The sequence below is a fragment of the Pseudopipra pipra genome, chromosome 1 (assembly GCF_036250125.1).
Source record: "Pseudopipra pipra isolate bDixPip1 chromosome 1, bDixPip1.hap1, whole genome shotgun sequence".
Taxonomy (NCBI): Eukaryota; Metazoa; Chordata; class Aves; order Passeriformes; family Pipridae; genus Pseudopipra; species Pseudopipra pipra.
The window spans coordinates 134,260,280-134,288,171 of record NC_087549.1 but is presented as its reverse complement, the minus strand read 5'-3'; the positions used below and the strand labels follow the sequence as shown (position 1 = coordinate 134,288,171).

The 27,892-nt window shown below is 38.9% G+C and overlaps 1 long non-coding RNA gene across 1 annotated transcript; it reads left to right on the top strand.

Moving 5' to 3' along the window:
* The first annotated feature begins 257 nt into the window (after positions 1-257).
* LOC135420795 (uncharacterized) lies at positions 258-27,228 on the top strand. The gene is made up of 3 exons (XR_010433736.1): positions 258-418; positions 21,259-21,309; positions 27,028-27,228. It is a non-coding gene; the product is annotated as an uncharacterized LOC135420795 (long non-coding RNA).
* The last annotated feature ends 664 nt before the right edge of the window (positions 27,229-27,892 follow it).

The window sequence follows — 27,892 nt, the reverse complement described above, 5'->3', positions numbered from 1 at the left end:
CCCAGCCCCAGCCCCAGCCCAGCCCAGCCCAGCCCCAGCCCAGTCCCAGCCCCAGCCCAGTCCCAGCCCCAGCCCAGCCCAGTCCCAGCCCCAGCCCCAGCCCCAGCCCCAGCCCCAGCCCAGTCCCAGCCCCAGCCCCAGCCCCAGCCCCAGCCCCAGCCCCAGCCCAGTCCCAGTCTCAGCCCCAGCCCAGCCCCAGCCCAGCCCAGTCCCAACCCAGCCCCAGCCCAGCCCATCCCCACACGCACGCCCGCCCTCAGCGCCGGGGCGGCCGCGCCATGTCCGGTGTTGCAGCGCCCCCCGGCGGCCGCGCCGCCCCCGGTGCCCGGCATGGCGGGTCCCTCAGCCCCGGCCGTGGGGACGCGAGGGCCGAGCCCCGTCTCCGCAGTGTCCGCCCTGCTCTCCCTCCGGATGGGCGGTAAGGACCTCGGTCATTTTAAACAGCGAAAATAACAGTGTGAGGGCCCCGCGGTGCAACCGGCGGGACATCAAATGTCCGTGCTTAAATATTACCTGTAAAACACAGTTCGTATTTGTTATCACCAAACTTAAGATGACTCTTGTCAGGGAGAAACAGACACCTTGAAGCAAAGTCATGGGTGTGTGTTTCTGGAGAAAAATAGGTTTATCTGATGGGCTATGACCAACTTTGTTGCTGTTTTTGTATGGAAAAAGCCACATTTACTGCATGAATATAAAATTTGATGAACTGCAAAAAATCGTATAATGAGACTGTGAGTCAACTTCTTTTAAAATCTTTTGACTTTACTACATTTTAATTACTATAAAATAAATTTTCCCTTAATCTGTAAACCGTGTCACTTATCAGATGGCAACACATCTGTAATTATTATTCAAACCCAGTATAAAGCAAGGTTCTCTCAAAGGAGAACCATGCAGAACAAAATTAGAAAAATGAAAAGATGTGATAACATCCCATTGTACACCTACTGAACATTTAAAGGCTAAGTTCTTGTAAATGTCAGTCCTTTCAGGAGAGTCATATTACCCCTGCGATTTACTTAGTGTCTGCTGTGTGGCTGCACACAAGTTACATCAATTGGTCCATTTCATACCGGCAATCACTACTTTGTTGCTGCACAAATAAACATCCATCACTGAAGATATGGAAATAAATACATATTCATTACATTTATCTAAATAAAATAAGTTGGCTTTTGGTGCTTATGCCTACCTGAAAACAATGAACTGTAGTTCTACACAGAGATGTTTTTGGACTGGCAAATACAAAGAAGGATATCACAATGAGTAGAAATGATTTTACTTGTCAGTCATGATTTTTAAATTAGTTCCTATAATGTATGCTAAATATATCTACTGTATCTTAAGATACCTCTTAAAAAACAGACAAAATTTTAGGCTTACTAATCACTTTTTGCATTTTCCATCCTCATTGAACACTGCAGGTTATTATAGATATGGAACAGACAAAATATTGAGAATAAACAAGAAAAGGAGTTAGTAAATACAAAATACACTACATTTTGTGTAGAAATCTAGGCTGCAGAATTCTAGGAAACTGCTGAGGAAGGTAAAATATATCAAGCCTTTTCAAAAACAAACTAAAAATAATCCCATTGCCACTGACATCATTAAAGTCCTTTATTGAGCAATTAGGGCACTGTCAGCTCTTCCAACATGCTCCAGAAATCACATGGAGAACCTCAATATGAAGAGACAGATTCATCATCAATGGAAGCATCTCAAACCCACCATGTACTTCTTTGTATAGTCATCCAAGCACAAACATTAGTTCGTTTTTTCCTAAAGGAATTGAAAATAAGTGTTCCTATTTATGTCATCAAAAGATTCTTTTGCCCACTTTGCATAACTTGATTATCATACTACTTAGCAGCTGAGGCTGAGGCTGACTCTAACACTGCAAACAGTGGTCCCTCTCCAGCAGGAGGGGAAGGCTCTTGGTCACAGTAACCATTCCTCCCACTGCACTTGGAGATAGCTCTGAGATCACATCTGCAAATCATTCAGATAAATGACTTTGGTTCCACATAAAATAATGTCTTACAACTGTCCAGTTCTGGAATTTATATGTGGTTAGCGTGATAAATGTTAAATGATCTTATATATATATATACACACCAGACAAAGTATAATCATGGGGTCAATGAAAAATGATAGTGAGGAATAGATATTGGGTGATAGCAAACAGAACATTTGTTGAGCAGCTCATTTGTAGCTGTCTGCAGACAGGAAAGGGAGGGTGAGAGCCTACCCAGTGTTAGAGATAACAGCAGTATCAGCTATAAAAACTCTAGGTGTACTAAAAGCAAACAGAGCCTGAAGTCCAGATAATGTATATCTGTAAGTTTTCAGGAGAGGCACATCTGCAATCCTTTCACTGACATTTTCTAGAAGTTCACAAGAGTCAGGAAGAGATTCCTGAAGATTAAGAAGTAGCAGATTTGAATCTCACATTTTCAAGAGGGCAAAGGACAGGAAACTATAAACTAGCAAATGGAACATTGTTTGTAGATAAACCTGAACACTGCTTAAGTGATCTGGCTAAAGAACACCTGGAAAGGTTCACTCCGATTAAGGAAAGCTAGAATGGTTTATAATTCATTATATTGTTTGAGGTCTTTAGAGATATTACTGCCATTGGTGTTCTTTATAGGTATGATGACTGCTGTGAAATACATCCATTTGTATCATAATAATGTGAGCATGGTTACTGTGAAGCAACAGCACATACTACGGGTTTTCAGTGCTCCAGCTGAAGTTTCTGTGGAGCTGCAAGGTTAAATGTGAGACAGAAGCCACTCTTTTCGCTGGTAAGAAAGAGGTTAAAAAACAGAGACTATTAGAATGCCTTTTTTCTATGGATAGAAATTCTTCTTTTTCTAAAATTCTATTTTCATCAATATTTGGGAACATTATATTAAATTGTTTTTAGAATAAGTATTTTATTCTTCCCTTGATATATTGTACAGCAACTCAAAGAATCCTAGTATCTTGCAATCAGAGCAAAATTGATTTCAGTGGAAAAGTCCACTGAGATAACTACAGATCCCCTTCCAACCAAAACTGAGAACTTTGGGCAGGGAGATGAACACATCTGCACCTCACACAGACCTTCTGCAAAGCCAGTTGTGCATTTGGTGTTGCTCTCAAGAGTGCAGGGTAAAATGGAGCTGCAGTGGGAACAGGTGTTTCTCCACCTGCTTGCTGAGGTGAGGTTTTCTTCCAGGCTTTTCCAACTCAGGCAGAGACGATGTTTTGGTGGGACTCTCTTCTTACAGATTTTTTTTCTCTTCTCTCCTGACAGTTGTTCTCCAGCCGTTATTTTTATTCAAGTAATCCATACTGCACTACGGAGCTGTACCTTTCTTCCTCTTCTGTCAGGACATCAGTTTTGCTTTCTCCACCAACCCCAGCCTTTTGAAAACAGTGGTGGTTGAGTCTGGATGCTGCTGTGCAAAGCAGACCTGTCAGGGGAGGTTGCTCTGCTGGTACATCACAGGTTCACATACAATCAGATTTTCCAGCCCTAAAAATATTGTGTTTGAGGAGCAAAGAGCAATTACGATTTCTGGACACTTCCCACCTTCTAGCAATCTGATCAAACAGGGCTGGCTGCCAATAAAGAAGGAAAACAATTTACTACCACTGTGTATTGGAACATACTGGAAAATTGCTTACTGCTCAGCATTGTCATTAATTCAGCAATAGATTTTTATACGGTTTCCATTTTCACAGGCTAAGGGCCAAATTCATCCCAGATGTAAATTCATTAGTCCCAATACAGCTACACTGAGAATAAATTTGGCCCCATGATTTTAGGATCAAGGCATGTGGGGATTCTACTGTAATTGATGTCTCTCTTTGTGCCAAACCACGAGAAGGCCAATCTCTTGGAGTCACCTAACAGATCTTCCCTGACCGTTCTTCAGCAGAGGTTATTTAAAATTAACCAACTCAAGATTGGGTACTTCTTCTGACCAGGAGCTCCACAACTGAGAGCACTTTTCCTGGTACAGTGTGAGCCAGGGACAGAAGAAGGAGGCATGTACGGCCCATAGCTGTATCCCCCCATCCCTCCCTCGGGGTTAATGCCTGGCTAAAGCCCAGGCAGACTGTGTGATAATTCACTCCAACCACCTCAAATGTGGTAACCATAGTTGTTCTAGGGGTAGAGAGATCAAATAAGTTATCCTAAGAGGGGAAGATGGATTAAAGTGTAGAAAGCAGAACTGTCATGAAGGCAGTGAAGAATACAGAGCACCAAATGTTCCCAGAATTTTCGTTATAGATAATTTACTGTGTAAAATTCAAATAGAATATCTTTCAGGCATTGTATAAATGGAAGCAAACCTATTTTGTGTGCCCAGGCTATCAGGACTTTTTAAAAGTACAGTGATGTCTGACACTGCACTCTAGCCTGAGTATTCTCAAGCTACTCAAGGTTTCATTCAGGTACTTGCCAGGGAAAAGTGCTGTTAGCATTTTATGAAGAGTTAAATTTCTGAAGCCAGAAACTCTGCACTCAGTCTAGGCCTCAGTACGCTCAGTACCCAGTGTTCCTCCTGTGAAAGTTCCTCCTAACGAAAGTTTGAACAGCTTCTATAAAAACACCATTGATCAGGTTTTTCTACCCATAGCTCAGATGTGTCTTTCAAGACTCTATTGTGCTTTGGTGCTACCAGTGATGAGGATAACTTCATGCTTGTGTTTAGTCAATCCTTACATTGCCAAGCTCAATTTCTCTTCTGAGGCAGTTAATTGATCTTCGCACAATCTTCTAATTTCAGTGTTACACTCAGATTAATGACATTTATTCACTTCATTAGAGTTCTCTATGTGTATCAGAACACAGAATCAAGCTCAGATCTGGATCTAATTTAATTTCAGAATATTGCTATTTCCTTTTAAAAATTTGTTCTTTATCAGAGTTTGTACCAAAACAATACATTGTTTTTATCTGTTGCACAAAATGTTACATTTCATTCTGCACACTCATTTTCATGTTACTGCTCTGGGCCTGGCCTGAGTTTAAATGCTTGAAGTTAAGCAAGTGCTTAAATATTTCATGAGGTGAGGTCCTCAGGCCTCACAGAACTACTGAAGAGACAAATAAGTCTTGTTTCTCTTTTAAAGAAAGGTGAATGAATGATGCTCGTGAGAGAGTGTTTAGTGTCATGGAATTACTTAGAGCTTATTCTTGGACAGGAACTTTCTGTGGTTAATTTTGAAGACTTAAAATTATGAAGAAAAAAGCAAAGAACTATGTAAGTATGTATTTGAGTTGGATTTGGGTTTGGATTTTTTTTCTGTTCTTAAGTTCAATATCTGAAGCTGGAAATTTCAAGCAGTTTCTGGAGTGTTCAGAGGTTAGTGCACTGGCATGGCTGGTGGCAGATCCACAATGCTGGGAGGTCCCTGTCAGAGGAGATTTTCTGCAGGCTTTTTACAATGCTAAGCAGGTTGGTAGTTCACCCTTGTCTTAGGGGCCTCAGCTTAGGAGCTGTGGAGATGTGCTCTGTGTCAAGAGTACTGTGATCTGTTGCCACCTACTCCCAATCCCTTCTAGTCTTGAATTCTTAACAGACATTTTCTGGATCAGACTGTCCCTCTTCCAGCTTTGCAGCAGGTTAAGGCAGGGAAAGGAAGAGAGTAAAGCGGGGCTAAGGTACACGAAAGTCCCCTCCAGGCAGTGACCCTTCTCGAGGTATCTCTTTCCTTTGGAGATTAGGGTATAGTTTGTCCTGTGAAGATTGCTTCTCCATGTGCTGTGGCAGTGACACATTGCTGGAGAGCAGGGCAGTGGGCTGGGGGCAGAGTGGATGCCAGTGTTCGCTTTGCAAGGGAGAAAATGTTCATCTTTTCTCATTTCCTTCTTTTTGCAATGACAGAGGTCAACCTCAAGGTGTGTCTTTCTCATGAGTTTTAGCACTGGATGGCATCAGTAAGTGCTTTACCCCTCTCCTATACATTGTCAAAAGACAACATCTTACTGGGCATTTGTGGCTGTCCTCACATTCTGCACCAGAGATGGTTTAGCTATGTCAAATTTGGTCCATAATTTATAGTTTTTGCTTCTATCCTCTTTTTTCATCTTTCTGATGGTTTATTTTATTTTTTGTGTTTTTCTCAAATGGCTCTTTTTTCAAATGTTAAGAGGCTGTTTTCATATTAGTGTGTTTATATTTTCAACGTCTGTTTATTTTACTGCAAAACACTCCAAATGGCCTGGCAAAAGAAGTAGCAACTTTTATAGCCATTACTTTAATTATTCTGATTTTTAACTTACAATGTATTTTTATGTGACTCAAGAGATGCAAACAGAAAAAATTCCAGGCCACACTTAATCAAATAAGTATTACTTTGTTTAACTGTATTATCAACAAGAAAGTCTGGTCTTGGCTCACTGCAAGCTGACTTTTATATTTATCACCAGAGGCTTTCAAAATTTCAGCATACTTATTTTCAGGTAATGACACTCCAATATCCTGGCTTTCACTAAGAATGCAGGAAGACATTCTTTTTTCCTTTTGAACTTAGGGGATTTTAATTACAAGAGAATTTTACTGAAAAGCTGGTTTCTTTATGATTTGGATCCAGATTGCCAATCATAACTTCTGTGACTTCATTAAAATATTTCCCTCTCCCTAGATGCTTACATAGTGTGGCTCTGCCCATCAGCTCAGGCTCTTCTGGCACAGCAAACACTCTCTGAGATGATGTGTTGCCAATGCATTTCCCCCTCTGTCCAAAGTACACTGGGTTCAGCCCTATTTTTGCAGTGGATTTAAATGAATAAAGAATCAATTGAGCTTCAAAGTTTATGAATTTATAATGGAACAAAATTCTTTTCAGACTCTTGTTCAAGTGTTCTCTCGTTAGGGCTGGAAAAATGTGCAGTGATACAGCAGCGGGTTTTATGCACACTGCAACTCCTTTGGCAGTGCAGCTTCTCAGGGCAGCCACACCCCTCATTGTAATAGACAAATAAAGAGACATGCACAGCTAGGAAAGAGCATTCAAGTAAAAGTAGTTCATTCATGTGATGCAGATTTTGTAATGAGCATTTCATTGTGTATCCATCAGATTTATGTTCATAACAGCCCAATATTATGTTACATATTAGAACCACCTTTTGGTTGTGTCTTAGCGTAAACCACTTATCACTCAAGTGTAGGAGTGCTTTCAGTTGACCTTTTGCTCTCACATCCTTTGATGGATTTTGTGTCCATATGGGAACAAAAAGTCTATGGCAATGATTTTGTCAAAAAGCAACAGAGAAGAAATTCTTCAGCATAAATATTTGATATACTCTGTGGTTATCCTGCTGTGAATTTCTGACTGCAACACCAGTATTCTTGTTCTGGAGGCCCAGTCTGCCACCAGCACCTTCTTTCTGTATCACTTTTCTCCTTTCATTCTTTGTCATAAACTTTTCCGTGTGTAAAAGAAGATAATAGACATTTCTTTGGCACCACATCTAGCTGTATCTTCTTAGGGACTTAGTGTATGCAAACTGACTCCTCTACTTATTGCCTGAGTTTTTCTCATTTGGACTCAGAGCTGTTCCTCAGAAAAGGATTTTACAGTAATGGACACCCTCTTTTTGCTCTTTCCATTCAGGTTTTTTCCTATAGACTTGACTTTCTAAGGGACCTATTATTAGCATTCTTTAAAAAAAAAAATTGTGAATGGGAGAGCCATAAAAACATTAAAAAAATCTCATAAGGCAAGAAAAATGTGGGCCCCACTGAAAAGTGTAATATTATGTACCACCTGTAGAAGAAAAGATGGAAAGTTCTGTAGTTTCACATGTGACTTGACAAAGTTACAGATTTAGAGGTAGATGAGTATTAGGGTTTATGTTAAATGTTGTACATAGCCTATTTTTATTTGCTCTGTTTGGGCTTATTTGTGTAAAATGGATTTTTGTTGTGCAGCGATTTGTGAGAGACATTTCAAAAAGGAAAAAATGAGGTGGTAACAGGTAAACTCTTTCTTTTGAAACTATTCTGTAAAAAGCCACAATGCTTAAAGTGAGCTTAATGATGGCTATTCTGATATACCTGAACACAATTTTCCATTCAGTGAGGGAGAGTTGACCACATCTGAGACTTTCTTAAGAGCAGGGCCCAAATAAAGTAACTTATTGAACTGAAACTAGAGCTGGGACTGTTGTGCAAACAGCTGAGGAAAGTATAGGTGCTGGTAAGCCAGTTTGGAACATTAAAAGTCACAGTATGCCAGTCTAGCTCCAACCCCATAAATTATTTTACAGTGGCAGGAGGTCTGTGGGAGTGTTTATGTTTGCTCTCTGATGTCCCTTTATTTCATTTTTACTATGTATGATAGATGTCATGTTTTTATTAAGCAGTGTTTTCAGAACAGCTTCCCTCTAGATAAAGAATCAGTAAGCCAGAGAGCAGTGGCCATCCCTTGGGAGCTGCAGCAAGGAGGGCTTGGGGTGGAAGACTCCACCACATATTTTCAAGGACTGAACTTTTTTTATGCACGGGAAAATGAGGAATTTGGAAGAAACAGCAGGGCTCTGTAGTCCTTAAGCAACATCTAAATAATCAGACTTGAAACAAGTTCCTGCATCCAGACTGGTAAGTCTCTTACCAGTGTGAGCTGTGGATGTATGGCTTGACCAGTTCTCTTTGTCTTGCCATACACTGTGTTTTTTGCAGGACAGGAAACCAAAGCCCATGTTGGAGCATGCAAGCCAATTCCACAGTGAGGGATCAATGACCACCACACATCCATCTCTCCTGACTGTCTTTGGATCATACTGTAGCTAACAAACCCAGGCTCTTCTTATGCTGCCCATAGGCTTCCTGTGTCCGAGAGCCATTCACAGCCTTTGCAGCACTCTGGCCCAACTGGGACCAAGGTCTGCCTGAGCAGACTTGTGGTCCCAGTAGCCCATGGTCTTGTTTCCCAGCCTCCCACAGGGTCCCCAAAGCATAATGCTGTCATGAAGGGCTACAGTTCTTTTTACAGACCCGTCTAAATCAGCTGTAAAGTTGTCTACAAAATATCAACATATTTTAAAAAATAACAAGGATCAATGCTTTTTGAAGAAAAAACTGAAATCTGCTAAAACATGAATATGTCCAATTAGATGTGCGATCTATGCAGTCTTACATTGTAGGAAAAAAATTAGAACAGAAAGTTCTGAATTGTTTTACAAGAGAAATATCTAATCAAGAGCTCAGTTATTGAAACAACACATTCTTTTGGAAATGTAATAATTAGATTATGGAACTACATTAGATAAGCAATAAGTGCTCAGGAAAAAATTTAACTATATAGGAAATTACAGTTTCTCTTTTATAGTCATTATACATGCTGAGGATTCATAGCTTATTCTGCAAGACATGAATAAATAAACGAAAGGTTTTAGAATAGGGTTTTAATTAATGTTTCGTATTTAAAGACAAAATAACATGAACGTTGAAATTTTTTTAGGTTTTCAAGGATGTTATTATGACTGGCAGATGTAAAATTTAAAAGACAAACTACCTCCTACAGAGATTGCATTTCATTTTATGGCATTCACCTGATAGCTTGCAATCCTCGGTTTGGAGTTCATTCAGCAGTATTAAAAAGCCAGCTTCTGAACCTGAGTGCCCAAAAACCCCACACATGTAAAATCACACCCACAATCTCTGAGAGCTCATTTCCACTCCTTCACTGTAAAACCTTAGGGTTTGAAAATGAAACAACTTTCAAGCCTTAAAAGTGAAATTCACTTCACCTGCATGAAATCATAGTTATCAAATTTTTTGTGGGTGAAGTATAGCAGGGGAAAGGGAGGAAAAAATTTACACTCTAGAAGTGTGGGTTCAAGTCAGGAGGTCCCACGCAGTCCTTTTCCCTTCTTCCCTCTCTTGCAGCTGCTCCTTTTTCTGGCCTATTGACAGTATCAGCAGCTGGAATTCTTCAATGCACATGAAAAGCCAGGACACTTGAGAGCTCAGATTGCCTACAACCAGGAGCTCTTTCTCCAGCCCACTGTCTTTCCTGTCCCCCTGGGCTCCCATCCATCCATACTTACCTTGAGACTTGCTTGGGGTTAGTTGCCTGACTAGTTGAACCATTTAGGTCAATACAGAGCTCCTGAAGGCTGGAAGAGCTTTTCCAGTCAATTAGAGATTTAAACTCCAGGTGGGTCCCTTAAAACAAGCAGGATAATATGAAGTGGTAAAATGACTGTAACTGGAGAAAATCTGGGACTGGTGCTAGACGAAATTGTTGGGATTCACCAGCAATGGTAAGAGCAAACCCAGATTGTCTAAAGTAGATTTCAATAAATTGCATTAATACAGACCTTCGACAGCAGTAGGGTGAAAACTGGACATTAAGAGGATGTGTGCAAGAGGTGCTATCAGAAATTAAATAAATAGAGGTTGGTCTATGGATGTAAAAATATCATGTCTTTATGGGAAAGTATCATTAGATGAAACTGGCTGTTGCCATTGCCAGAAGGGACATTGCAAATACTGTAATTAAAATGCAGAGATTCTTTTTATCCATCTGCAAATACATGACTTTTAAATAGGGTACAAACTCTGAGAGCTGTCAGAAGTACAAATGCTATCTTTGCTACGGGATAGAAATTGCAGGAAAGCCAAGGAAAAAATATAAATTACATGTGCATGAATCTGATTTTAGAACATTACTGAGATGAGATAGTGTTAGATAAGATTTGCAAAAGCTGCAATTGCTGGTGAAATCCTGCAGAAATAAATTCAGACTGGGAAGGATTGTAATGGATTGTCATTCGGGTTTAGCAGAGTGGTAGTTCCTGAATTGTTGTAGGAAACTATACTATGAAGAATATATTAATGTAATTAGTGGAGGGAACAAGATAGAAGTGATGTTTTATAATAGTCTAAGATGAACAGTGACATTAGGAAAGCAGTGTTAGATGTATGCCAAAATTCAGGCCAAATTAAGCAACAATTTTCATTATGTGGTACAGGAAAGTTGGCTCCTGGGAACAAAGTAACTGTATATTTGTGCATGTTGGCTGGAAAAAAGTCTCTTCAGCATTTCCTAGACCATTATTCTTGCTTCTCTGAGGTGGCCTCACTTAAAGAAACTATGAGTGATTGTGGATACCCAGTTTGACTTTGCTACATACGTTTTACTTGTCCTGGAAGTGTTTGCGTGTAACTGTCTGTAGGGCACAGAACATGATTTTGAGTGCTTCATAAAAAAACAGGCTTTTAAATACACCTTCTCATTTACATGACCCCCTATGACAGGTTCTTGGGGGAATGATATCGGAATTATAAAATGTCCAAGAAAACAGTTGTGGAGTCAGACACTGATCACTGTTTAGCCCTTTGATGATAGAAAAACATAGAAGCCAGTTCTGTGGATGCTGCCATGGGAGACCTGTTTCCCTTTAATCACTAACACTAATTTTTTCAGACATTTTGATCTGGACAATGCACTTGCCAGGCCAGCAATTGGTATTGCTGGTGATTCTTCTAGTTGGGCAAGGAGAAGTTGTGGCTGAAAAGACGTGGCTGAAGTTGTGGCTGAAAGATGAGGAAGACAGTGTCATCTCTAAAGCCAAAACAATTTAGTATGCACAGCCTGGCACTGTCTGGGGTAAAAGATGAGACTCTGACACAACAGCATTTCAAAATGTGTGCTTCATTTGTGAACACTTACATTGACTTTTAACTGATACCAAATGAAACAATGGGTTTAATCTTGGGGGACTAATACCAAGTGTTGGATTTAGATTTTAGTTTTCTGAATTTACATCTTTTTTTTCCATGTCTTGCTTCCTTCTGTCATTTTTAACAAACACTTAGACCATGTGACAAAATCCCTGGTGCCGAAGTTTCAGTTCCACACAGGGTTAGCAGCTAACTTAGACCCTTACATGACTTACAATAATTTGGAGAAATGTTGGTGTGTTTTGAGTAACTAATGATTACATTACTAATAATGATTACATATGATTACATAATTCTGCAACTGATGGTGCTTATAATCAATTTACATTACATATTTAAGTAAGAAAAAGTTTGTAGTATCAGAGAGGAATTAAGTGAAACATTTTGCACCTAAATTATATTCTTTCACAAGCAAAATAGAAATATAGCTATCTGTGAAGACTAAGAAGATGTTCAAAATAACTTTTAAAAGTATCTTGCATGTTGATAAAGTCAATAGTTGTTTTAATTATATGTTACCATTAAGATTTAAGCTAAAGTTTTCACACCTGCAGGCTATGAAATAAGTGGCTATACAAAAGAGTACTGCTGCTTGCTCCAGACATTGCCAGAATCCTCAGCATCAAATACTCAGTCTTGGATCAAAGGCTCAGCAGTTACACATTTGTCAGTTCTTCCCTGACAATAGTGTTGCAGAGAGAGTGCAGGGGACCTTCCTCATGGTTGTGCTGTTCTCTTCACCTGTACCTTATTAGAGGAAAAAGGTTCCAGCACGAGATGCCAATATTTTAAGGAATGTAACAGACCTTTTCATCTGTGGAAGTATTTCCTGCTCTACATTCTCTGATACAGCCTGTGGTTCAGAGACAGTCCTGGGTAAAGACTGCATTTATGATATTTTCTAGCTGTGTTCTCAGTGTAGAAACTTCAACATTTAGCCTCCAGCCTAGCTGGAGCAGTTGATGGTCAGTCCATACATAAATTCTTATATCTTTTCGCAGATGAAATTTTGAATGGTTGGGTTTTTAGTTATGGTAGAGTGGGCTGGAATTTTGTTTTTTACACTTCCATCTCAAAGCCATTGCTGTTTTCCCAGTAAATTGTTTTCTGCTTAGTCCTGCTGCATAGTTGGAAAATAAAGGGAAAGTTGTTATAATGCTTTGGCCCCAAATATGGTAGTCTCGTTTTCAGGAATCTTCACAAGAACATACCCACTCTGGTGGCTGCTGTTATCTCCAGAGAATATCAATATGCCAATAATCCCATGCTGATTTTTACTTCAGAACTTTACTGAAGATTTTAAACCCTAGGAAGGGTGCCTGTGTGGTCCTGCATCCTTTTCCTGAGTATAAACATTATGCACTTCATACAGCAACGTGCCATGTGTGAAATTGCCTTTTGTTACAATTTATATTTCTTAGACTATGAAAAAAAAAATCCTGGTGGTATCCTTCACCCCAGAGAGCCTTTTGTGTGCAAAGGGGTCGTGGTGCAGAGCATGGACTGGCACAGCCTTACCTTGACACACATCCAAAGGGGTGAGATGTACATCTTGGAAGCGCTGCTGTGCATCTTAGGGCTCCATCCTGTCCCAGCAGGTCTGCCAGCTTGGATCACAGGATGTGCTGGCTGCTCAGGCTCTCTTAAACACGAACTCTGTATGGGACTGTCTGGATGTTTTCAAGTAGCTCGTCTACTTTTCAGGAACAACTTTTTTTTCCCCTAATAGTGCTTTTGAAGATTAAATAAGTGTGAAATAGCCATTTATATGATTCCTGTCTATAAAAGATGTTATCTGCCTGCTGAGCTTCCCTCCCCTGTTTGCTAATGGGAGTCAAGTCCTTCAATTCATGGTGCTAAATTTACTGTAATTAATTATATCTCTGTTCCAGTGGTGTCTTTGTAATGGGTAATAATTGCATGCTCTACATAGACAGATGTTCCTTCATTACTGTCCCAGGCGTGCCTAGGCTGGGATATGAATAAACTCACAGAGGTGATTGAAGACTGAAGATTCAGCTTTATATTGCAGCAAGGAATCAGACCACTACTTCATTTTTTTTTTTAGGGAACTTAATTCTTTTTTTTAATATTTCTTTTCATAGGCTAAGAAGTACAAAATGCAACAAAAAACAATTTCACACATGACACGTTGCTGTAGGAAGTGCACGATGCTTATACTCAATAGATACTGTACAAGAGAGTTTTACAAATTACCATTAGAGGTGTTCAGGGGAAGCACAATACTGGTTGATTTTGTTTCCTGCTTTGTTTTGCAGAGGGATGAGTGGGAAATGAATTTCTCTACCACTGAATACTGTAGGTTTAGTATCTAGATATCTAGGTTTTTAGGTCAATTGCAAAATTTCCATCTGAAACCTGTTTCTTAGAATAGCTCAACAGTATAATAATTATCTCCTGTTACTGTTAAAGAAAAATACCAGCATGGCATGTCCAAAGCTCATGGATGACAGACTCTTGGTTCCCCTGGCAGGGCAATGAAACCCTCCATGGAGCCGTGTAGGGCTATTGATCACTGGCAGAGCAAACCATGGCTGTGCCCATGACTGGACCTGTTTAAGTGAGCAGTCTGGGTTACAGACCTTTGTAATACACAGTTTGAGTGTGAAGAGAGTGAATTATGCTATTTGCTGCACATGTAACTTGCTTTCTAGTGAGCAGATCCAGTTAGGACTAAAGATCCCTCAGTGATTTTCTGAAGTTTGTTGCCGGTTTCGTAGATCAATGACATATATATGTCACTCAACTTGTTTCTTCATTTCTTTGATTGTAGATCAGGGGACTCAAACTTGACTTGTCGTCAACTGCTGGTAAAAAGCACTACACAGAACTAGATGCTCTTCTAATTAACATGGAGTATGACATCTGACTTCATGAAATCTACTGCTGAAAAGTAGTATGCAAAACTAGGGGCTTATATAATTAACATTGTTTATTCAGTTTGTACAAATAAAAATAACTATTGGCATTCTATATCTTACAATGGTTCTCAGTGATAGAACTTTAGTGTTATTAAAGAACCCTCTGTAAATATATTTAAAGTTGGGGTTTTTTTCCCCTTAACATACTTGAATGAAAAGGAAGGATTTCTGGGCTGTGTCTTGTATACCAAAGAGAAATCTGGAAAACAGTTGTTAACATTTTAAAATGGACTTATGAACTCTTGAAAATATGAGCTTTCCCTGAAGTTTGGCAGGAGAGCATACCCTTTTACTAATCTGGCTTGCAGGTGATTTTGTGTTTATTAAGCTCAAATACTGTATTTTTGAAATTTTTAAGTAGTGAAATGCCTGTGTTTTTACCCCTGTAGCTATACTTCTTGAGATTTATTTATTCACAGAGATTTCTCTTTCAGTTTTGAAAATGTAACTTATATTTCTTATATTTGCTAAAAGTAGAATTTCAACATGGTGTTTAGGGGAGAAAATGCCTTCTTTAAGGCTGTAAGAGAATTACAAGTTTAAATTTGTTTAGCCTCTCAAGGGATGTTTCAGCAGGCTTGTATATTTGCCAAGTATTTTCTACATAAAAGACTCGACTTGCATCTCTTCTCTCCTGGTGTTGTGGGGAGACTGCTGCATTATGGAAACTGAACATTTTGGATATGATATTTTCCAATATCTAATCAAATTTTCAACCTGTCCGTATGAATATAACCTAAGTTGTTTTTTCCTGTTGGCCAGGAGTCATTACCAAGAACTAAATAACAAAACTCCTCCTTTGGGAAGCATATAATCTGTGGAGGGTTTCAGAGAGATCAAAAAATGGCATTTTTCCAAGTCTCATACTACAACATTTGGGAGATACTTGGATTAAAAATGTGCTTAGGTGGTGTAAGTACCAAGGAACCAGGCCAGCATGAAGATGAATTCTTCATGAAATGATTCAGGCATCATTCAAGCTGGACTTTGGAGTCTGAGGCCCCTCTATCAGGCTTGTGGGTGAGTAAAAGCTAGAGAACAGTGAAGAGACAGCAGTGAAATGTAATATATTAATGAAATTAATTAATGAATTAATTTTTTTTTTTTTAAGGAGTGTGGAGGTTGGCTACTTTTTCTTGGTATTTATGTAGCATTGATTAACTTGAAGAATGATGTGCAAGTGGGACACACTCTGAAGAATACAGTATGAAATTTCTGGTTTTACCTACCCGGTCAGAACCTTTTCTTTTCTTGCTACTCTTCTATATTGCTGCAGGCTTGTTTTGGGTTTGGTGTTTGTTTGTTTGTTTGGTTTTTTTAATTTGGGAATTTTAGCTTATTTCAATGAATTGTTTAAGATCTGTGGCAACTGGGGAAGTACTGAAATGATGAGTTCACAAGTAAATCAGGTAATCAAGAAGAAAGCCCAAACTTAAGTCAAACTACTTAGCAATCTCTGCAGAGAATGATTTAACCTTACTTAACATTTAACAAGAGCTTCATTTACACAAAAAATTATGCAGTTAAGATGCCAGAGCTCCTCATAAAAATCCCTGAGTCTTCCTGCAAGTCTTGCAGCAAAATCAAAGAATATTAATTTCAACTTTCTTGATCTTTCTAAGGCAAATATTTTGGACTCTTTAGGAAAAACTGAAAACTTATTTAGAAGAGAATACCTCACTTTGTTGAAAAGTTTCTGTGAGTTTTATATTTCCTTTGAAAATAAAAAGGTTTCCATTGAAAACATGTAAAGTAAAAGCACAATTTATCCCGTTCTCTTCAGATCCATCCAGAAAAACAAAAAAGCTGACACACTCATTAAAACCACTGTATTTCTTTAATCATTTCATAAATTGAATTAAACATCAAAAATTAAACACACATACAGAGAAATCATGTGTGTTTATGTAGAGGCCCTTAGAAGAAGGAGAGGGGAGAGGGCACAGAGCAGTCCATGGTGCAGGTGGTTCAAAAGCAGAGTGGGCTGATCCTGTGAGGACCCCAGTGCTCACACACACCTTGCACCAGGTGTGTTCAGCATCCTGGTGGACAGTCAGCATTGCCAGTTCTACCCCTCCATGAGGACAGATTGTCATTGAGATAGGTCTGCAGACTTTGAGACAGACTTTGAGAGAAATGAAAATATAAAACCGATTTGGGGCAGTAGAATTTAAAGTAGAAAAGTTTTAAGTACATAGAGTGGCACATATATTTTCTCTGCTTCAAACTGGAACAAGGCATACTAATGAACACATCTTTTTCTCTTGATGCAACCTTTCACAAGCTCCTTAGAGCACAGAATTTTAATTTCCCATCATAAAAAGGTCATTGACAGTGTTAAACAGCAAATAACCTTAAGTAACTACACATGTATTGGCAGATAATTAGGTATTGATCTGCTTTTTAAAATAATTCACCATTTCTCTATGACCTATTTGATTTTAGAAACCATTATGGGTAGGGCTATTTTTCTAACTATGAACTTACTGCAAGATACAATTATGCTAACAAAACATGCATGCCAAAAGTACATCTACAGATTACTTATGCTGCAAAAAAACAAAAAAGAAAGGGATACTGATCATGTAGTTGTCAGCCTCAAAATAGCCAATAGCCCACTTTTAATACCACCTCTAAATATTTCAGGGAAACTAAGCTATGAACTTGTAGGGTGGGGTGAAAGGATAAAGAGGACTGACCCTCCCAAACACTACGTACGAGTCTCAAAAACATAATGTATGTAGTTTTTGCAATGGTGTGTGGGGTTTCATTATTTTTAAGCTGGATTGCCACGTTTGCCTGTCTTTCTACAGCTTACTTTGTACTAACAAAATAGTTGTGTGATCCCATTATGCAGATTCATCACTATCACAGTGAAACATACTCCAAACCCAAAAGAAGTAGGAAAGGAAATTAGTTTGAAGTCATTTCCTGTGAAGAACTTATGTACAACAAAGGGTGATGTTTTGCACTTTTTTCCCAAACACCTCCAGCAGGACAACATTTCATAAGAAAGGAGCTGTTAATTTCAGGCAAATGTCAAGGTGTACCCAAGGATCAAAATAAATATTCTCTGTTTTGGCAAAAAACAGGTCTCTATAGAAACCCTCGAGGGCAGCTGTCTCCCTTCTGTACAGCTGAGGCCAAGGTAGCTGTGGGCACAGAGTCAAAAGCCATTGGATGCATTATCCTGCAATACAATTACAATGATTAAACTTATTTTCCCTGTCAATGAGAGGCAGAAAAGGAGGATCTTAGAAGCTCGAAATTTCCTTAATCCCATTAAGTAAAGCTCCCTCCTTTAGTCAAAACCAATCACATCTCTACTGGGATTTTATGATGTAAAGCATCTTAAAGCTTGTTTGTGGATATTTTGTTTTCCCCAGTTCCTTCCCGCAAAATAAAGCTGAAGCACAGAGGCAGGCAGGGCAGTGGCTGCCCAGCCAGCTGGACAGGAGGCATGGCAGGAAGTCCAGTAAATGCTTCTAAAGTGAGTTAAGGTTTGTTCCTGAAACACTAATCTCCCTTTTTCATTCAGAAATCCTCACAGGATCAGCCTTGCTGACTTGAGGGGGGAAAAAGGAAAACTTTTTCTTCCTGTAAATACTTAAGCAGAAAGGAAATTTCACAGGGGAAAATGATTGTCATAAAGGCCATAAATCTTTAAGGAGCTTAGTAATACAAAGTGTCTGGAGTTAAAGAATCTTTTAATATCACCTTAGAGAAACTAGAGGTCCCAATCCTCAGCCTTCCTGCTCTTAAAGCTACCTTCCCTCTGACACTGAGAGAAAAATGTGGGAATTATTACTTTCTTGCATCGTTGCAAAGAAAAAATAGCCCATGACATTCACATATCTGGCCACACAGGCACCAAACAGTCCCGTAAGTGGCCCCTGAGTGCGTATAAATCCTGCAAGCCCATGTTCTATCAGCACAGACTATACATTCCATATCTTTCCAGCCACCTCTGTTCTCACAATTGGCTAGTGGATGGTGTAAACCACAGTCTACATTTTAAAAGGGAAAACAAGGATTTATTTTTTTTTTTTTGCAATGGTCTGGAAAATAATAGCGATTTGTTTAAATGGTAGAAATAAAGTGGGAAATAACATAAGTGAGTGAAATTAACTTTAAAACTTAGTTTGGGTTGCTTTTCTTCACTTCCTTTCACCCACTTTCATTATCAGAAGCTTTGCATTGGGATTAAATTAATTAGAAGTATATTTCTGATCCTGACAAGACATTTAGACTGGATAAGGATGAACAGTATCTTTTTCAGCTTGTGGAATGACAGAATTTGCCACTGTCTGTAAGGTCTCCTTGGTAGGAATAGAAAGGTCAACTGCAAAGGTTTCTTTGACACTGAAATCAGTCATCAGTCTGAATGCTGGGGAAAAAAATGTAGTAAGTTTGGTTCAAGTATTTCCTAAAGGCTAAACCCCACTCCTCTGATAGGCCCCAGATCGGAAAGACTCATACATATTCATAGCAATTATGAAAAGATTCCTCCAAAACTCTTCATAAAATGAGAAATCCCAGACATTTTGAAGATATTGAAGTAAATACTTCTTATGCAATTGGGATCTACTACAGTTTAAATTTCCAGAGGTGATAGACTGCTGCAGTTGAATGTCACAGGTCTTAGAGGCTGAAAAAGGCTGTAATTTCTCTCTTATATTTCAGGGTACCTAGAGACCCCAAGAAAAACCATTCCTATTTGTTGTAGCAGATATTTTGCAGAGGAGAGTCTTAGTGCTGGGTTATTCTCAGCTTTGAGAGGAAATGGTTCTTCCTTTGCGTTGATCTTTTCTGCCCCAGCTATATCTGTTATCTGTTTATGAACCAGTGCTTCTCCTGCAGAGGACAGGGCTGAGGACACTCAGACTGCCTCTCCAGTCTTTCCTTCCAGAGACAAGAGCTGATACTGGCTTCTACAAGCACCACAGTAATTCCATACATCTGGAAGTGGAAGAAGCAAACTCATACCTCTGTGTCTCATTGTTTCCATGGAAATGGTGTCTGAGGAATAGAGTCTGTTCTGTTCCTGTCTTGCTCCAAATAACAGAGCAGACAATTCTCTGTTGAAATTAAAGATACATCAGACACAGTTCAAAGGTCTGTCCAAGGTCTGGTTCCAGTTTTAAGGGCTTTTTTAAAATAATTTGTATACTTGAAAGGAGAGCAGGCATTAAATTCACAGATGACCCCAGGCTGGGAGAAACAACAAGAATAATGGAAAACAGGACAAAAAAATCGGAATTATCTAGGCATATTAAAAAGGTGTTCTGATAAGATAAAGATGAAGCACAGTAAAGACAAGGTGCTTAGGTAATCAGATATATGCAACTGAACAAATGCAGGATGGAGCATGACTGGCTGGATAGCATTTTGCAGAGGAGAGAACAGGGAGAATTCCAAGACAAACAGAAGTCATGGACCTAAAATGTCATCTCCTGAGCTGTATAAGCAAAAGCATTGTCTACAAAACATGGAAGTATTTCTTCTCTTATTATATTGATGAGTCCTTAGCAGGAGGATTATATCTGTGGGCAGCATATCAGAGTTGATGTGTTCTTGTTCTGAATTTTAAAACACTAATATGCATTCCTAGTGCTTCAGGGTGTGCATTGTTCTTCAGACATCCCCAACTTCTTCAGGGGTGCTCTGACTTTTACTTCTGTCACAGTCATGGCCACGTCATGACTCTATGGTGCTAAAGGCAGATCTCAAGAATGGGACAGGAAAGCAGCTGCAGATTTCTATGTTGCAACCTCAAAACCCATGTCACCTATTAAAATAAAGAGGAAATATAAGAGCAGTTGATATTTCACATGTTTTTAATAAAGGCAAGAGAGATTTGAGCCTTAAACATGGGAAATCCCACATTGCAAGGGATGTTTGGCAACTCCGGTTACTCTGAAAAAGATGTGGATGATCCAGAAGGAGTCCAAAGAGGGCAAGAAGAATGATTAGCTGTCTGGAAAGATTGATGGCCAAAAGGAGGGAAGATTGAGGAAGTAGACAGCCTTAAGCTTCCAACATGTAAAACATTGCTTCTGCAAGAGGAAGGCAGTAGTTGGTTTGCCACGTTCATGTTGGATAGGACAAAAAAAGAAAGGTTTATATGTCACTTAGGGAAATTTAGGTTAAATGTTAGAAAGTGTTTCTGAACAGGCAGAGCAGTGAAGCATAGGAATCATATTCCCTAGGGAATGAATTGGGATGTATGGTCTGGATCACAGGGCTAGCTGAGAACGGGCTGCAGAGACTGAGAATAGCCCAAGGCAGAAAAATCATAAGAGCAACATTGCAGAGTCCTTCCAAGCACGGGAAGTCTTCCCAGTACTATTTGTAAGTCTATCAACAGCAGCAGAAAGAGGTAATCAGCTGAGTGGCAATCTTTTATGAAGTATTGTCTTGAAAAATTCATTAGCTCTTCAGGCAACGGGAAAGCTCCCATAGCATGCTTTGGAAAGTACAAAATTCACCTTTAATAATCCATCCTGCTTTCTTTGAAACATTCTCAGTTAGGAAACAGTCAGCACAAAATAAATTACAAAATTCAAGTCAAAGTTAAGGATTAAATTTTTACTTTTATTATCTGCCTTTCTTTACAGACAGGCATCATCTACAGGATCAGGGAGTGCAGTATTATGCCCTACAACATGGTAAGGAACAGAGGGAGTTTGGTATTTTTTATTGCAGTGTTGATAACTATATTTTTCTTTAGGCAGTGCCTTGTCCCTGAATCTTTTGTCATGCATTACACAAGAAAAGTAGATTTCACGTTAAATGGATAGCTGTGATAACTAACATTAACACTACATCAAATATATATATATATACACACAGCAAATACATATTTATTCTCCTACAATATTCATTACTTTGATATGCCTTAAAGGACTATTTGCTACATCTGGTGACTGGAGATACTTTAATTTAGACAGGTAAATTTTCTTCATTCTTTGTAGGGTTAAAAATGCCATTTGCATGTAAAATCTCATGACTCCACATGGAGGTTCTAGGCCCAGTTTATGAAGAGTTCATGACTCTAAGATTGAAAACCACCAGATTATAAGAATAATATACTCTAATCAAGGCAGAACTGTCATGACTATGGCTAACCTATCATTTTAATTATACTGAATTATTAAACAGCTATATTTAATAACTTCACTAATGACTAAGTCTTATAGTGCAAGACATGGTATGATTTTTCTTTAAGATATTAATTTTATCCCAAGACTTGATTTTTTCTGACATCTATATTGTTTCTGTACTGGCATCTTCATAGTGCAAAATTAATTACATCTGGGCAGTTAAAGTTTCTGAATTCCTTTGTATTTTATTGTATTCTGGTTTTAATATTTGAAGGTACCATGAAAAAATATTTAAATTTCTCACTCTTTCATTGCTCTGTTTCGTTTTGAAGCAATACACATTTTTCCAGGACCTAATAAAGGTGAAACTGTTCATAAAAGATTATTTTTATGATCTTCCATTTTCTGTATTCAGTCACATAAATGTGAAATCATTACCCTGTGGGGATTGTGGTTTTTGTTTGCAGTGGCACCCCAGAGACAGTATAAGGATGCATTTACATAACCATTGCCCTCAGAAATGTCATAGTATCAGGTTTAACTTACTGAGCAATAAATTCTTACCAGCTTTCAAATCCAAAAGGGGCAGCATGGGAATGACTCTTTATATGACGTCTTTAAACATGCATTTCTTATACTTTCTAGGTGATAGAAAAATTACAGTGAAGTAGGGAGGAGGGAAAGGAGAAAGAAACAGTAATCCAACCCATGCTGGGGAAATTTGAAAAGGTCATTTCTTGTTTCTTGTCTGCGAGCACTGGGGCACACTTTTTTCTGTTTCTCTGCCCACCTTGTACTAGTGCTTTTGAGATGAGATAAAGATTCATCCACCTTCATGATGCAGTTCTGTTTCTGAGTGAAGATAGGACCAAAACCAAAACTGAATAAGAATAAATAATATTGGAAGACACTTTCAGCCAAGTCTTCTGGATTTCCTCCTCAATTCTCTTTTCTGACACCAGATTCTCCTTCTGACACCAGATACTTGAGGAAAAGGAACAGTTTCCTCACCCTCTTCTCAACTACTAATTCAGCTTCGACTTAACATCTGGTTTTACCTCCATAATAGGTTTTATGAACAGCCCAAATGACATTGCTCTTCTAGCTCTGATTGTTCAGTTAGTCAGACTCTTTCTCTCTCCTTCTTCTTAGCCAGTATGACTTAGGAACAGAGAAAGAATTGCTTCTGACGGCATGTGTGAGCCACAAACTAGAAGTTTGGCCCCATCATTGCCCAGTTCTGGGGTTGTTACATTTAAAATTGTAAGCAGAAGCCTAGCAATATTCAAATATACTCTACTGCTAAACTATGCTTTCTACATCCTAATCATCCATAATATGTATGCACTTATAACTACAGGCTGCTAATTCCCATTGCAGCAACAGGCAAATCTGCAGCCTGGCCAGTGGGTGGCAAACTGGAAATCTGATCCGCCCCTGCTATGTGGCCCCTAGTCTACAATATTTCATATAATGCTTTCAACATGTCACTCCCATCAGAGGTCCTGCTATAAAGCTTCAGCACTTTACTGCTCAGAAAGGCAGCTCTAATTCACTCATTTGTGGTTCTGATCCAAGACTTCACTTTTTACTCTTTTACTCTCAGTATAGGCCCCAAGATCAATACAGTCCATCACCATGACAAGCACACTGACTCCAGAATGCATAATGCCATATACATCCCTAGGAAGCTCTAAAATATCTGCAGCAGTAAAAACAGATAAAGCCTCAGGGATACAGGCACACCAGAATCCAGTACAGGAATAGGCAGAGGATGTCCCCAGTGCTCCTCCTCTCCATCCTACCTGCCTGGAGGGAGGAGACTAAAACTGGCTCCTTCTTTCCCTTCTCCTCCAGAAAGATGCTGCTGTGACAAAGTCAGTGTGGGAGGCAAAGTGGCAAATAACTATGCTGGCAGGATTTCTGAAGTTTGACAATTGCATTAGGTATCTTCCCACTCTTTATAATATTTCTCCTTGTTTCTGTCGGTTTGATTATTATATGAAACCCAGCAAAAGCTAAATGATGTGGGAAAAGGAAGTTTAGAATTTTCCTGAAATTCTAGGTGGAAAAAAAGAAATAAAATACAACTTTTCTATCATTTGTAAGAGGCAGATATTTAGCATTTCTCGCTTCCTAGTGTTACAATGTTCTGATACGTTAAAAATTCAGTCATCTCCAAAACTGTTACTGGACTGCTCTACAATAAAAATGGTTTAACAGCTGGGTACTGTCCTTGGCCAAGTGCATCAGGTGACAGTGCACCACCACCATCTACTGATCAACTGGCTGTACTACCAACAGAGACCCCCACTCAGACTGATTTGGATTTGCAGATTTTAATTCACACATTAAAATTCTTGTACGGAACCAGAGTTTGTCACATTGAATATGCCTGACAAGGAGAGCAAAGACAGCTAAATTTAGGAGTCTGGAAGAACCATCAAACTAAAAAATTTCAAGGAGCAATTTCCAGCTGCTGCTGGAAAAACTAAATACAGATTATTCAAATAGTATTTTGCTTTGACTTATGAAACATGAAAAAATGGTGATCGTATGGAAGGTAACACTGATTAATGTTGCACTGAAAGGATTAAATGCTGCTTTCTTTTTCTCCACTTTTACTCATGCTAATAAAAATCATCATCAATATTTTGTAAATGATCTCTGAGAACTCTCCCAAGGTGTAAGGCTGCCTATGTCCATTTGAAGGGGTCAGCAGTGCATTGCATTGCAGAGGGCACACACTTGGCTCTTCAGCCTAAGCTCAGAGCACATCTATTCAGAGGAGCTAAGCTGCTGCTTCTCAGTATGTCTTTTTTAATTTGATTATATAAATTAATAATTATTTCATGGCAAGGCATTTTCATAATTATGAAAGTGCTAAATTGATGTCAAATTTCTTAGCTTAAAAGGGATTATTTTGGTTCATATTCTTCATAATGTAAGTGGTTCTTTTTTAACCTTTTAAGTTCTCTGTGTACTTAGACCAGCTATTCACTTTTTTAAGAGGCTGCATAGAATCTCTTTCTGCCTCTGTAGCAAAAGGAATTTTTTTACTGGAAAAGTTATGGATGTTTAAAATGTGATCTCTCAGCCTTTCTTATGTTATTGAATTTTTTTGTTCTGATACTTCTGTAAACCAAGTTGATGTGAATGAGGATTAGCTTGGCAGATCCAAGTTGTGTAGAGGTGGGAGACTATTAACAAGAATCCTGCTTTGTAGCTTGTGCAGTATCTACACTGTGCAAAGGGATCTATCAAAAATACCCAGTCAGAGCACAGAATTTCACATCTATTCTGTCTTGGCGTAAATGTCAGTGCATTGTGTAAGAAGACAGACTGGTGCTCAGAGACATCCTTTCCACCTCAAGTCTGCTGCCTTTTGTTAAAGTATTCCATATGGCTTCTTCTTCAATCCACTTATCTTCTTTTGCCTATGCCGGTGAAGTTGTGCCGACTTACAGCAACAGATAATAAGTCATTATATTCTGTGCTAGTGTTACCTCTGTGTTCAACTTCACCATGTCTGTGCACTAACTTAGATGATCAGTGCTTGAGGCCAGTCACCTTTGATTTATTGCTGAGAGTTCCATGCACACCTCTACACAATGAATAGTGTGATAATAACAACTTACTCCCATTGAACAAGAAATCAGACAGTAGGTAAAGACCCAGTGGGCTGTCTTGTCTTTGACTGCAGTCAGGGAATTTACAGGTGTTCAGCTGGCCACAGGAGGGCTCTCATATTGTTCCCTGGATTCACCAAGGAATACTATATGAACAAAGATCACATAATTCAGATCAGACAAATTCTCTCTCTTTCCAGATTACACACATAGTTTATGAAAAAATGAAGTTTTTTATAGTTCTTAAACAAAGCCTTTCCATCACGATTAGGGCCAGCTGGGATCACTAGATGTTACAGAATATGAAACCATTGTTCCCAGTATTTTTGTAGCCGGAACTCCCTGCAACCACCTTCTCCACTTTCCCAGTCCCTAGACTTCATCTTTTTCTGTCTGGTGGTTTCCAGTTCTGTTTTCTTTTTTGTGCATTCCCTCATTTTAGTGTCTCTTAATGGCAATAGCAGGGAGGTCATGCTAATTATCCCAGTAGGGTTTATTAGCCTGGACTCCACTCGCTGCCGTGCTTTGCTTCTAATGTCATGACTCTATTCTGAAGCACACCTGAGTGACTGGAAAGTAAGAATATGAGCTTTTGTTTTTTCAAGATGTTTTTGCTGAAAGTGTAATGTATGTGTGCCTTTACACAGTATAGTAATTTTTAAAGAATTAAACTAACTCCATAGGCTTTAAAGTGAACAAAGAATGAAAGTCTTTTACTCAGTTAATACTTTCCTTGTGTATATGTATAAATATATATGCCTACCAGTGGCATGCATAGATACTATTGTATGCATACATATATGTATTTATGTGTCTTGATATATATCTATGTATCCTTTTACAATATGTACATAAGGATTGAAAAAGAACAGCACTCCACAGTGACATTGCAAACACATAAAGAAATGCTTTTCATGGAGAGGAGATATAAGAAAAGCATGCTTGAATTTTACAATGAATTTTACTTCCATGTTGGTATTACTGGATTTCCATTTTCAATAGTTTGTGTGTATGCATACATGTGCATGCATGGTTACATGGTTACAACCATGGTTACATAGTTAGGCCTACCACTCAAAGAGTTACAGTTTCCTATGGTGATCATTTCAGTAGTGTTTATGAAGGCTATGATCAGCCTGAATCCTTCATTTTAATGGGAATTGTGTGTCTAAACATTCCTGCGAACACTGTGTCTGACAGTCAGAGGTACTGAAGTCCTTCAACCCAAAGCCAGCACATCTCAAAAGCAGGATGGTATGCACTAAGCCAGTCTGAAACAGAAGCAGACAAACTCAGGGCACATTTTGACAGCTTCACTTTTGGGACTAATCTGAGTGCTGAAATAACATCCCTGTGCCAGAACAAATGCAGGGCTTCCTAGGAACCTCTCACTCTCTGCAAGTATGTGATCCAGTTTTTTGTCTACTTTTCTCGGGTCAAACCCACTCATTTTTATCCTAATTTTCTCCAGCTAGATAAAATCACAACATTATAAGACATGAGTAATGAGTTCACCTGTCATCTTCTGGGATTCCCCAGAAAAGTTTCATTCATTCTGTTTTGGAGAATACAAATAATACAGTCCTGCCCATCATTTCAGCATTTCATATTACTGTATTTATCTTGCATGGTACTTACATTCTGTCTTTTCCAGATGATGAGTAATTCAGGCAAAACCACCTGCAGATGCTCCTTCTCTCATTCTTGCTCCCCTCCCTTGGAAATCTGTGGCAGCATTTGATTCAGACAAAGAGTCCTGCAAAAAATTGGGAAGAGCAGATTCTTGGATAGCAAATGAGACAACTGCTCACCTATTTTTTTATGTCATTTAATAAATTTTTCAGCAAATGTTCAATTCTGGTACATTTTTAATCAACAGCACAGGAGTCAGGTTTAATTAGCAGTCAGGAATTGGGTTCTGTATTTGTGCTTCAGTCAATATGATCTCCTGTATATCAAGGATAATGCAAACTTACCGTGAAACGTATCACAGTTCAAATGACTATTCAGTCATGTCACAGAATACCCTGAGTTGGAAGAGACCCACAAGGATCATCAAGTTCAACTCCTGGCCCTGCACAGGACCAAGAATCACACCACGTGGCTATACCATATCTACATGCTTTGGACAAACACAGGGATAAAACAAAGTGCAGACAGAGTTCTGTGCACTTCTAATAAGTATACAGGAAAACACAGTGGAAGATATGCAAACCCTGAGCCTGAGAAGTCCTGGCACAGGTGTATAAATATTTGCCATATGGTAATTAACTTCTTGGCTGAATCTAGATTGCATAAAATGTTCAGTTTCAGTGCACTCAGAAAAGAAAAGCAGTGGACCAAAAAAAAAAAAAAAAGGAAGGGTGTTTAAATATAATAATGAATTGCCTTTCAATTTTTTAGTCTGCAGGTGAATCCCCTTTATTTTTAAGTTTAGCATTTGTATTTTAAACACATAGAGAAAGAGCTGCTATCTCCTTTTCACTAGAGCAAGGACTAATTTAATTTTCTCTTAAACT